Here is a 12,500-nt window from a genome sequence, read left to right on the forward strand (position 1 = left end):
ATCGGGTGGACGCCATGAACTGGGAACAACAAGCCCGCATAGAGTTCTCAAACCTAAGCCACTTTGCTTTACAATTTCACTTGTTTTCACTCCACCTTATGACATTCAGTTACACGGACTATCTGATGGATGGTACGCTTCTTAGTCATGTTACAAGCACAACGAAGTAGGAACACCGACGGATTGCGACACACTTAGATTACTCTCATATCACAACACCTGCAAATGATAGCCGTCACAGCCCGAAATCTACTGGCCTGGGGCCAGTGGCCGTCCTGCTGGCCCTTGTTGGGTATTGGAGGAAGGGTTTGGGGTAAGTTGACGTTTAGTTATTTTTTGCTCGTAGATTATTTTCTCAAGAAAAATTATATGAGAAATCGTCCATAATTATAATCGGTTTCATTCCATCTGCCTACTCTCGGCTTAGGTGCCTGGGTATCACGTGATATTCAGCGTTGCCGAAATCGTTATCTCATTGTGATAAATATCAAACTATTTTTCCTAAAATGCATTTCAATGTTCATATAGACAAAGAACCCTCGACCCTTCTGATATAATTCATAAACACATCGAACATTATTCAAAATATACACCAAAACAAGCACACAGACTAGGCTGTATCCAGCATTGTACTCAGATCAAACGGAAGCGAACACCGAACTTTCAACCATTATGATTTTTTATCTTAGACCTATGCTCAAAAAGTTTTCAAATCACATTATTTTCTTGTTATTCAAGTTTTATTCTGCGTACAGTTCATTGCATATACATGTATGAAAACTTTATTATGATACCAAAGTAATATCTGCATCCGTAAACTGAATAAAAAGACATTTAATATCGTTTACCTCTAAAACATGGAGCTCGGACCAATGAAGCTAGGCCTATGCTAATTATTCGCATACTTTTTTTTTTTTTAATATTTACGTACTGATTGGCCGTTGTGCTTATCGGGTAAGGCTTGTGGTCTGTCTTCAAGGTCATCGGAAATCCCGTGTTGCTACTTAGGTCTAGTGCCGTCCTTTGCCTCCAGTGGATAGAAGGACGTATTGTAATGCCGTCTGGATGTTTTTCTTTTTCTGATCCAATTAGTATTGTTGCTTGTACCGATAAAATTAAAGAAGCCTCACAAAACGTCCAGACGGCATGATACTACGTCCAACCATCCCCAAGAGGCGAAGGGCACTGGACGTAGGTCTAGGGGGACCCAGGTAGATTAAGTTGTACGACTCACCTGAGGACGGTGTGACTGACACCGAAAGGAGTACTTCTCGTGAGCGTAAATAACAGTCTTCGGCGCAGTCGAGTTTCCTGCACATCGTATATTTAAGGCGATCGAAATAATCTATCTACATATATATGTCAGCCTAAAAAGTAATTAAAATTATTGCCCACTTGGCTACAATGGTGAGTATGGGTCTAGTCTATTACAGCTCAAATAAGTATATTTGAAAACGGCAGGTACATGAGAGGGAGTAGACTTTTATCTTTCTCGTTGTCAGGTCGGCAACTGACCTCTTTGTGATTATGGGACATCACAATTTCTTCAAATTTGTTTGAAATTGGATCTTCAGGCTTAGTAGCGACTAGCGTATCTAAAAAAGAGCAAAGATTTCAAGAATTTAGGAGGGCATTGGGCTATTACAGTTGCGTATATATATATATATATATATATATATATAATATATATATATATATATATATATATATATATATATATATAACATATACAGCAAAGTTAAACACTGTATCCGTGTTATAATATGTTATAGGAAGCCCACAAAAATTTGGAAAAAATTAAAAAATTTTATTTAAGCTTTCGGAAAGAGAAATAAAAGTTACAAAAACTGAAAGCAACGGTCAAGGTAATCCAAAATGTTGACGCTATGAATATACATATGAATAATTTTAAACTGGACCTGTTCTGTAATGCAATTATGACAAACTATGTAGTTAGTGTAACTAAGTTGTTAAACGTGATTGGCAAACCACCGTAGGGCAGTTATTCTGATACAACTATATGCATGTATGTTATTTCTTTTACATTGACCCTTGTTTTCAGTTTTTGTAACTTTTATTTCTCTTTCTGAAAGAGGGAGAGATTGTACTCTCCGAAAGCTTAAATAAAAACTTTAATTTTTTTCCAAATTTTAGTGGGCTTCCTACAATATATATATATATATATATATATATATATATATATATATATATATATATAATATATATATCATAATATAAAGGAAGAAAGATAGATAGAGAAATAAATATATAAATGTTGATGCCGTCAAATAGCAAATTCTTTCTAAAAATGAGTCTTGTATCAGTAGCAATAAAAGAAAAATAAAAGATCGCATGTGAGTGACGGGAGAATCTTGCAGGAATAAGTGAGAGTCGACACAACAGCAAATTGGCGAAACTTTTGCAGGAGAAAGTTAACCCTTTCCCTGGCAGGCTGTTTATAACTTCATGAACCTAACTCTCTAAGGTCAAATGTTGCCAGATACTTTACTAACATTCATCCTTTTCACTGCAGGTTTTACCTGTTTCATCTATTTTTATAATGCTGCATTATCTCTCTCTCTCTCTCTCTCTCTCTCTCTCTCTCTCTTCTCTCTCTCTCTTCGACGCACAAATTCATACAACAACCTCCGTTAACTTTGTTCTATACTTTAATCATGTATAATTGCTATTATGTGCTGTTTCAAAATTCATAAAATGAGTCATAGTATCTCTCTCTCTCTCTCTCTCTCTCTCTCTCTCTCTCTCTCTCTCTCTCTTTGTACGCTGCGATATCCGAGCAATTCTCCATGTAATATATCGTTAATTTTTTGATGAAGCACTTACTATGATATTCTCCCATATTTCATTGCCTAAACTGCAAACTGTACTACTCATTAAAAGAGGAACCATTCAGGCGCTGTTTTCGTAACTTATTTTCTCTTTGAATACGAAAAAGGAATCTTAAGACCACTTCAATTAAGTCTTCCTTAGCATCCTATCCATAGACGTGAACGTAAAACGGATAAATAATAATATTCAAATGAAACCATGACATATTTGCGAATCTCCTCAAGAACCCAATAAGAAAATATCATCGACCCTCCTTTACAGGGAATCCAATGTCCTGTTTAAGAACTGTAATAGGTTTCATAATCCTTTAGTACCACGTTTTCTATGCAGTCTCTCACAAAGAACCACAACTTTCACTTCCTAAAAGAGACTTCTAATGGGATAATGAAGACATGGAGACATGCAGTCAGTCCTTGGTTCCTTTTGGGAACTTTTTGGAGAATTTTATCAGCCGCAGCTTCATGTTTGAGAGAACTGGAGTGGACTCCTGATCTGTACGGAAATTACACTTGGCTTCCTAGTGGTTTCCTAAAGTGATCAAGAAAGATTCAAACGGAACCAAGAAGCTCTTACTCAGGAGTTTAAACAGTAACAGAATGATAGGGAGAGAGAGAGATTCTCCCACTCTCTCTATAGCGGCTGCCATTTAGATTCAAACGAAATTAACCTCTTTCCCGGGAGTTCAAATGGTGATATATTGGCATTATTATTTCAGTAGAAGAAACTTAATCACATGGAACAAGCACACAGGGGCCACTGACTTGATATTCAAGCTTACAAATAATGTTGGTTTTAACCTCCCACTGCAGACGCCACACTGTGGTAGTAACGGAACATGGTAAAGAGCAAGTGATTTTTCATCGCCCTTGGGGAGACGCGAACCCGCGGAAACTGATTGGTATCCACGACTTTAACCGCTATACCAGAGAGTGAGAGAGAGAGAGAGAGATAGCAAGTGATTATTCAACTTTCTCTTTACTGGTTGACATTTACTCGGAGTTTTTTTTTTTTTTTTTTTTTTTTTTTTGAGGCTTTCAATAAACAGATGATTTAATTCTAACTGTCATCCTATGAGTGAAGACAGAAAAAAACAGTTTTCCTTTCCAATCATTTTTCAATTTCTTGCTTCAAACATCGACTGTAAATACATTGTTTTCATCATGAGTCTGACTTTGTCATCGATGAAATTTTTTTACCCAAATCGCAAAATGGTAAATATGCATATTTACACCGCCTTAGGTTTCATTAATTCACGATACTCTGTGTTATTTATTATTCCTGTGTCCTGTAAGAGGCACCTCTTGCAACGATACAATTTCTGTTTAAATATTCGTCGAAATGACATTCAAATACAATAACAGAATTCCTTAATAAAGCCGCTGTAAATCAGATGCATCATCATAAACCATCAATTTTTTCAAAATCGTAAGTCATTCTATCTATTGTCCTACAAGAATGGAACTCCAGGTGTTGACTAAGGTAACAAAAATGAACGAATGACCTACTGCGGATGTCCTAGTGGCCCAAAGTAAACAAAACCTTTTCAAAATGGGCGACGTAAGAGAGAAAGGCCTGATTATTTTCCCATTGGGGCCAGGGGGCCCGGTAGACACCCAGAGGGGATAAGGGTGGGCCCCCATGTACACTCTGAGGTGAGATGGGAGGGCCCCGTAGACACTCCGAGGGGAGGGGGGAGGCCCTGTATCCGTACACACTCAGGAGAGAGAGAGCGGGGTCGTAGGTGGACCGAGCACGATTGAGAAATGAGAGGCATTTTAAAAGCGTCGGCCTTGAGACATGGTTGGTCAAAAGCAAGTTGGGTGAGGAGGAGGAGGAAAGGGAGAGGACGAGACCTGGATAAAGGGCAAGGCACAGAACTGAAAGCAAGTCTGAAGTTTGCCAACAAAAAGAGGAAAGAAAAAGAATCCATGACATTCAAAGACACATAGTAAACACGTCTGTTGACTCGACAAAGTGAAGACGAAGATGTAGATTTGTGAAGAAAAACCGGGACGATTCTCCGAGGATGATGAATTATTTTTGTCCATCCACACACCGCTTTGCTTTTGCGGAGAAATGAGAAGAAACAAAGTCAGGATCTCTGGCACGAAGAATGAGGAGAGAAGGTCACAGAGTGCTTTTTACAACTGGGTGCTAAAACCTCGACTCTGAAAAGAACTGAATATGAGGCCAGAAAGACCTTTCACAGTGGAGTGCCAAAGCATCGGCTTCGGAAATAATTGAAAATCATAGGAATACGAAGGAATAGATGAAGTCGGTAATATGTAGAACACTTTAAAAAGGAAAGGAAGAAGAATATAGGCATAAGAAAGGATTAGGAATAGGGAGGAGCTTTTATCTTGGAGGAAGTAAAAATGAGAAAGATTCGACAGAGAATTGAGAATGGAACAAACTCACGTCATTAAATGAATTGGAGATCACTGGAATGGACGGAAGAAACTTCTTTGACAAAAGCAGGAGACAAAGATAATGTATACATATATGTAATTATATATATTTGCATATACATATGTATATTTATACATACATACACATACATACATACATATATATATATATATATATATATATATATATATATATATATATATATATATATATATATATATATATATATATATATATATATGAGTGTATATATACTTTAAATATATATATATATATATATATATATATATATATATATATATATATATATATATATATATATATATGTATGTATGATGTATGTGCATGTATGTATATATATTATATATTTTTTAAATGTATATATATATATATATATAATATATATATATATATATATATATGTATATGTATGTATGTATGTATGTATAATATACATATGCAATAAACGAAATACATGATGAATGTAACTATAAAAATATATTGCAAGACTTGTAAATAGACCTAAGAATTAACTGTATAGAATGATGTCCAGGAACATAAGTGAAGATAAATTAAGCAAGAACTTTCTATAAGTTATTGAAACTTGTGCTATGTTCTGTTTGTCTGTCACCTGATATATATATATATATATATATATATATATATATATATATATATATATATATATATATATATAATAGATATATATACATATATATATCATATATATATATATATATATTATATATATATATATATAGATATATAAATATATATATATAATATCAGGTGACAGAAAAACAGAATATAGCACAAGTTTCAATAACTTATGGAAAGTTCTTGCTTAATTTATCTTCACTTATGTCTGGACATCATTTCTATACAGTTAATTCTTAGTCTATTTACAAGTCTTGCAATATATTTCTATAGTTACATTCATCATGTATTTCGTTTATTACATCCCAAAAACATCTTAACTCTACCATCATGCAATTCCAGATGACTTCCGTGATACAATATCGTCTCTCGTCTGTAAATCGATCAACCTTTGATTCATAAATTAGTTATGCATCAGATATACTGAGCTAATTTATGAATTCAAATAGTTTAATGGCACCGTTTCATCCGTGACCTAATTTGATTTTTAGCTGGGCCGAGCTGTAAATTGATTTGATCGAATGTTCGTTTCTGGGTGAAGTTACTCCTATTACTGAAATTGAATTAGAGTTTAAATGAATGCTATTTTAATTAGAATGAGGAGAAAGCTCTTCATCCCTGCAGTGGCAATTAAGCTCAGGAATATTTCATTAAGAAAGCGACTTCTATGATCTTCGATGGTGTAACGCCAGTTAATTAAAAATAAACAATTATTCTTTAACAATTATTGGTTATTATTAATCTAAACATCTATTCATTTACAGTAACAAGTTTTCTCTAGATTTATTACTTTTATTAATGAACTCATTCAAATAACTGTCAAAGCTCAGACAAAATTGTTTTAGTTATTCGCCTTCTGACAACATTTAAATATGTGGTTACCTCATTTAGTATGATGCAGTTGTTGATAATCTGCAACACAATTATTATTATTTGTTGAATAAGGTTGCGTTATGCGAACGATGTTCTCAATTTTTCTTATAATTCGCTTTTCCTGCACATCAATATTGGTCAATAGTTGGCGGCCAAAGTTCATATTCTTTGTGTATATAAACATGGTATTTCTTACAGAAGAAATTCTTTATTTTCTGTCACAGTAGGTTACTGAAACCTAGGGTTATAAAACCTTAGAATACTACCGTTATAATGGCATTTCTGTTTATGTGGTACTTCTTTCTTTCTGACGTCTATTTCTGGTATTGTTAGTACCTTTTCCGTCGACATGTTTCGACCAGCTCGATGGTCATCTTCTGGACGTTGACTGAAAAGGGCTGATTTCTCATTGGTGACCTGAAGTGATTCTCCTCTGGTGGGGCCTTCTTTCGCTCGTCGATGGTTGCGGGTCCTCTCTTATGCGAGTGTTAGGGGACGTTTGGGCACGTGGTTGGAATCGGTGCCCGCACATTTTTTCTTTCATCCGGGGGCCGCACATTTTTTCTTTCATCCGGAAGAGGACGGTTTCTTGTTTGGTGTTAAGGTTAGGCTTCTTTCTCCCGATGTGTAGGGCCTCCAGGAGGCATAGGCGGCGATGGTCCGTCGTTTGGTCTATTATCTCGATGTTGGGGATAATGTCACTCCTTTTGATTATCAGGTTATGGGCAGTTGATAAAAGATACTGTCTCTTGGGCGTGGCAGGAAATCCTCTTGGAAAAGCGTTTTTTATTCAACAAAACTTGTCTCAAAAAGGTCTTCTTCCTTCTTATATCATTGTTATGAGTAACATTTCCATAGTAATAGTATCAGTTGTAATAGTTGCAGGAGTAGTAAAATTATACAATAGTCATGACAGTGATAGTAGTAGACATTATAATTTTACGTAATTATAAAACTGGAAAGGCTTAATTTACATACTGAGTGATACTCTAAAAGGCAGAATTATACGGCTTTTTTATGTAGCCTGTTTGCTCTTCAAATCTTGCACATGAAACCAGTGTAGAGAGAGAGAGAGAGAGAGAGAGAGAGAGAGAGAGAGAGAGCCTACCACTCACATTTTCAAAATTCTGCTTACTTCATAAACAACGTTGAACACCAAAAACTGCCCTCAGACCTTCCAACCACCCCCTCCCCCTCTATCTGAGCACCCATCCCCCACAGCCAACCTCTCTACATCAAATCCTCTTAATGAGTATAATTCAACTTCCATGTGTTTGGCATGATCTCTAAATTTAAAAAGAGAGAGAGAGAGAGATTCTCGTTTGAATTTCCGTGCAATTTCAACCAGTACCCCAAGCCAAAGAATGAAGTCGTAAAAACAAATTATTGATTTTTGCTTTTGCTTCTTTTCTTTTACGGCACAAAACCTTTACGATTATGCAGCATTAGCCAAAGGTTCGCTCTCCACTTGACAGTAGTGGGCTTGTTTTCGACTTGTTCGTGATATGTATGCGATGAGTCGCTGACGTTTATTTGATTTTATTCTCAGCATGATAATTACCAATGGCGTTCTCAGGGTCAGCGACGGAAATTTAACCCGAAATTTAAACGTGATCTCTATCCAGTAACGGACACTTCATTTGGGACTATCATTGGTTTACATTTGTAAGGCAGAATATATTACCAGAATTTTGCGGCATTACTGTGACTTCGTGTTATTTAATTCTAAAATAGATTTGGGGAAAATTATTATAAAATTCATGTTTTTTAATGTCTATAAACTGCACCATATTCTGAGTAAATTGTTTATCAAAATAATTGCTTCACTTCCAATGGAAGAACCCTCAAACGATATACAACATTCTACCGTTCCTAACAAATACGTTCATTCTCTCTCTCTCTCTCTCTCTCTCTCTCTCTCTCTCTCTCTCTTCAGAGTTATCTTCGGCAGGAGGGAATTTCAGAGATTTCTGAGAGCGCCAATCATTTCATCTGGTCGACATCTGAAATCTTCACAATCTACTGGTCACTCTTTACCACATTCATTTGCAATTTCGACAATCACAAAGTCCTCCTAGATTATACATTTCTTCGCACTTTGGAAATGCATGTCATTACTGTGCCTAGATCCAAATGAAGAAAGAAATACAGAAATTCTGACGTCCGTGGCCAGGTGATTCACGTCGCCTCGTTCTGATACCCCGGATGAGAATGAGAAGAAATCGAGTCGTTGAGGTGCTTTGTTATTATTAGAATTACGTATACATACGTTGTCTAAAGCGCGTGAAAGCACATGACTACGTGTGTGGTAACAAAAAATCTTAAACCTAAGAACTCCACTGATTAAAAATTCAATTTTTAGTCAACTTAAAACCGGGACCTTTACTGCGTTGGACAGAGACAAATTGACCGAAGTCAAACTCTTGGAAACCAAATTAAGGAATAGAAGGAAGAAAAACCTGAGGTCATTTTGTTCTCAACAGATGATGTATCGCGGCCAACTCACTCGTCGGGGAAAAAGTGACCACATCAGAGAGAGAGAGAGATGCTATTTGGGTCATAATATTGGTTTAATATTACAAATGAGAGAGAGAGAGTATTTGGGGTACCATATTGGTTGAATACTGTAAATCAGACTGGAGTTTAAAGAAGGTAGTAGAAAGAAACTCAGAAATTCAAATATTGCTTTTTCCTTCGGCTTTTTATTCATGAAAAAATATATTTATCTCTCTCTCTCTCTCTCTCTCTCTCTCTCTCTCTCTCTCTCTCAGGGAATTTCCGTCCTAAGGGATCCAATCATTTCGTCTGGTGGACTGCTTCCGAACTCCACAGGGACCCCCGGGATTGAAGACGAGGCAGAAAATTCATTATTACAGTGAGTGGAGATGGTTGGGCTAATAAAGGGAATTTTCCCTTTTCAAAGTTACTGGGGTTTAAGGGGATATTTCTTGAACCCCATTTACCCCTGGGAAAATATTCGGCTTGTATACATCTCTCTCTCTCTCTCTCTCTCTCTCTCTCTCTCTCTCTCTCTCTCTCTCCATATAACACTTATGAAAAATAGTAAGGAAAAGCGAATACATTTAAAAAGAAATTAGGTAAGTATATATTATATCGATAGGCGTGGGGATTAAAGAAAACAAGATAGAGAGAGAGAGAGAGAGAAAGAGAGAGAGAGAGAGAGAGCACAATGAAGTATATTGACTACTTAGAGCGGCTCCCACCTTTAAGAGAAATGTTATAGAGTTATGTGAGGTACTTTATTCGTATGTTTAAGGAGATGTCTCTTAATTGTGAGTGGGAGAGCGATTGATTACAATCCTCTTAATTAAGAGAAGATTTTAAATTAGGTGAAACATAAAAGAACTTTATTTTTACTTTTTATATTTTGAAATGTCTGCAAATGGCTAATGAATTAAGATTCACGTAATATAATATAATGCAAAATTTTTAAAATGTGGACTAAAAAGTAACCGCTTTACGTAAGGAAAAGTTGAATGTTGTATATCTTTCGAGGGTTCTTCCATTGGAAGTTAAGTAATTAATTTGATAAGCAATTTACCCAGAGTATGGTTCTGTTTATGATCATATAAAAATATTTAAAGTTGATAATATTTTTTCACTAAACCTGTTTCAGAATTGATAACATGACGTCACAGGAACCCAACAAAATTCTTTTAGTATATTCTGCCTTTCAAATTCTCACTAATGATAGTCCTTAATGAAGTGTCCGTTATTAGACAGAGATCATGTGTAATTATTTTTCTGATGACCATATTTCGTAATTAGGACGGGTGATGCTCTCGACGGCACTTTAGAATGCACTTAATTGCTTTTGTATTGTTTTATTTTCTATATTACAACCTAGCTTTAAAGCACAAAAAATTCGAAACGAATATGATAAAAATTGGGAACAATCTATATAATCTAAATCATTTAAGATTAGTAGTATGGCTAAGAAGTATTATTTCCTTACGATTGGAATTATTTGGCTAGCTGCTTTCTATGGGTCTCATATTGGATTTTTTTTCTTTCTTTCTTCTCTTCTTCTGGAACCGATATATTGCAAAACATTTTTACCAACAGGACTCACAGAAACATCACAATAATAAAAAATAAATTGTGGTTGTTATAGACGCAATCTTTTGGAAATACCGGAAGAGAAGAGTCCTTGGCTGATTGGCTCAATAGATTCACTCATCGTCCCACAATAGAGAAATGAAAGCAGCTGGAAAAACTTACGACCGTTTGAGTGGCATTTTTCCATGAATATGATTATGCCCGGTATCGTTTCCCAGCCTCTGTAACCCCCTGAAAATGACACCAGATTCCAAAAATGGAATCTGTCGAAAAGGTGGCTGGCTACCAAGGTGGAAGTAGAAGGTCATTAGAATAAGAATAGCAGCCGCAGACGACTCTTGCTCAGGCCTGACTTTTCCATAAAATTTTCCAGTCTCAAACGTGTCACTGGAAGATTCTCCTGAAACTCAACAAAAGCTCCAACTGATTGAGACGCCTTTGGGCCTCCAAAAAAGACATTTTGAGGAGGCTTCTCTTGCTGCTCTTTCTTCTGCTATTTGTCTTTCTTGTTTCTATTCGTACTCTTCTTGGTCTTGTTTATTCTGTCATCGTTATTTCAGTATCGTTATATTTCTCTCCTCATTAATACTTCAGCTTGGTCTTTTCCTTTAGTTATTTCTTTACTACTCATACTTTTTTCTTATTCGTCTTTGCACTTTTTAAATGAATTAAAGAACTGTTAAATTTTAACATGAAATTGTCAAGTTTCCTCATTTTAACAATTACAGTCCAATTTGTTGATATATATTACAGCAGCACCCAATTCTCTACCCAAAAATAGTCGTTTCATAATTTTCCATGTGAATTTTTGACAGAACTTTGGTCATATTTGTTAATATGAATGAAAGAAATATAATTTTCTTATTTAAAAACGGTCACGTTTCATATAGCTGTAAGTGATACGAAGCAATTTTATACGAACGTGAAAAGGTAAATTAAAGTAAAAGTCTGCAAACGACTACCTTGATTAAAACAGAAAGCCTCGAAGCACTCTCCTGCTGCAGGGTGTGTAATAGCGCAGCGGGAACGGCCATCGCCATTAAAAGACGCTTCAAGTAACACTTCCAGACTCATAGCTAATATTCAAGAGAGGTCTTTATACCATTTTAACGCCCTGGCTTAAGTAAATGGTGCGGCTAATGCAGGCTGAAGTGGAACGTCGTATCTTTGTATGTAACCTGCATATATAGATAGCAGTTTTTTTTTTTTTTTTTTTTTTTTGCGGAGAAAAAAGATCCAACTGGTGATGCTGAAGATGGTAGGATTCCAAAAAGGAATATGAAATACGGATACGTTATTATTAATATTTTTTTGCTCTTGTTGTTGTTGTTATCTAATGCATCACTACCTTAAAACAATTCACATTGTATTTTAAGTATTTATGTATATTTCTAGATTTATTTATTAATTTATATATTAATTTTTTTTTTCTAATAACAGATCACTTCGTTCTGTATTTCCTATTAACTTCTCCTTAGAACGCCGTAACCACCCTGGAAACCTGGATTTGGCCCTCTGCTTAAATATCCTCTTCGAGCTTGGAGTCAGAATACATATTATTTCTCTGAAAATCAGAAGTCTAGAAAAAGAAATTTGACTTTTTGATACGACCAATACGCGCTGGAAATCCA

Source organism: Macrobrachium nipponense, chromosome 7 (genome assembly GCF_015104395.2).
Source record: "Macrobrachium nipponense isolate FS-2020 chromosome 7, ASM1510439v2, whole genome shotgun sequence".
Classification (NCBI taxonomy): Eukaryota; Metazoa; Arthropoda; class Malacostraca; order Decapoda; family Palaemonidae; genus Macrobrachium; species Macrobrachium nipponense.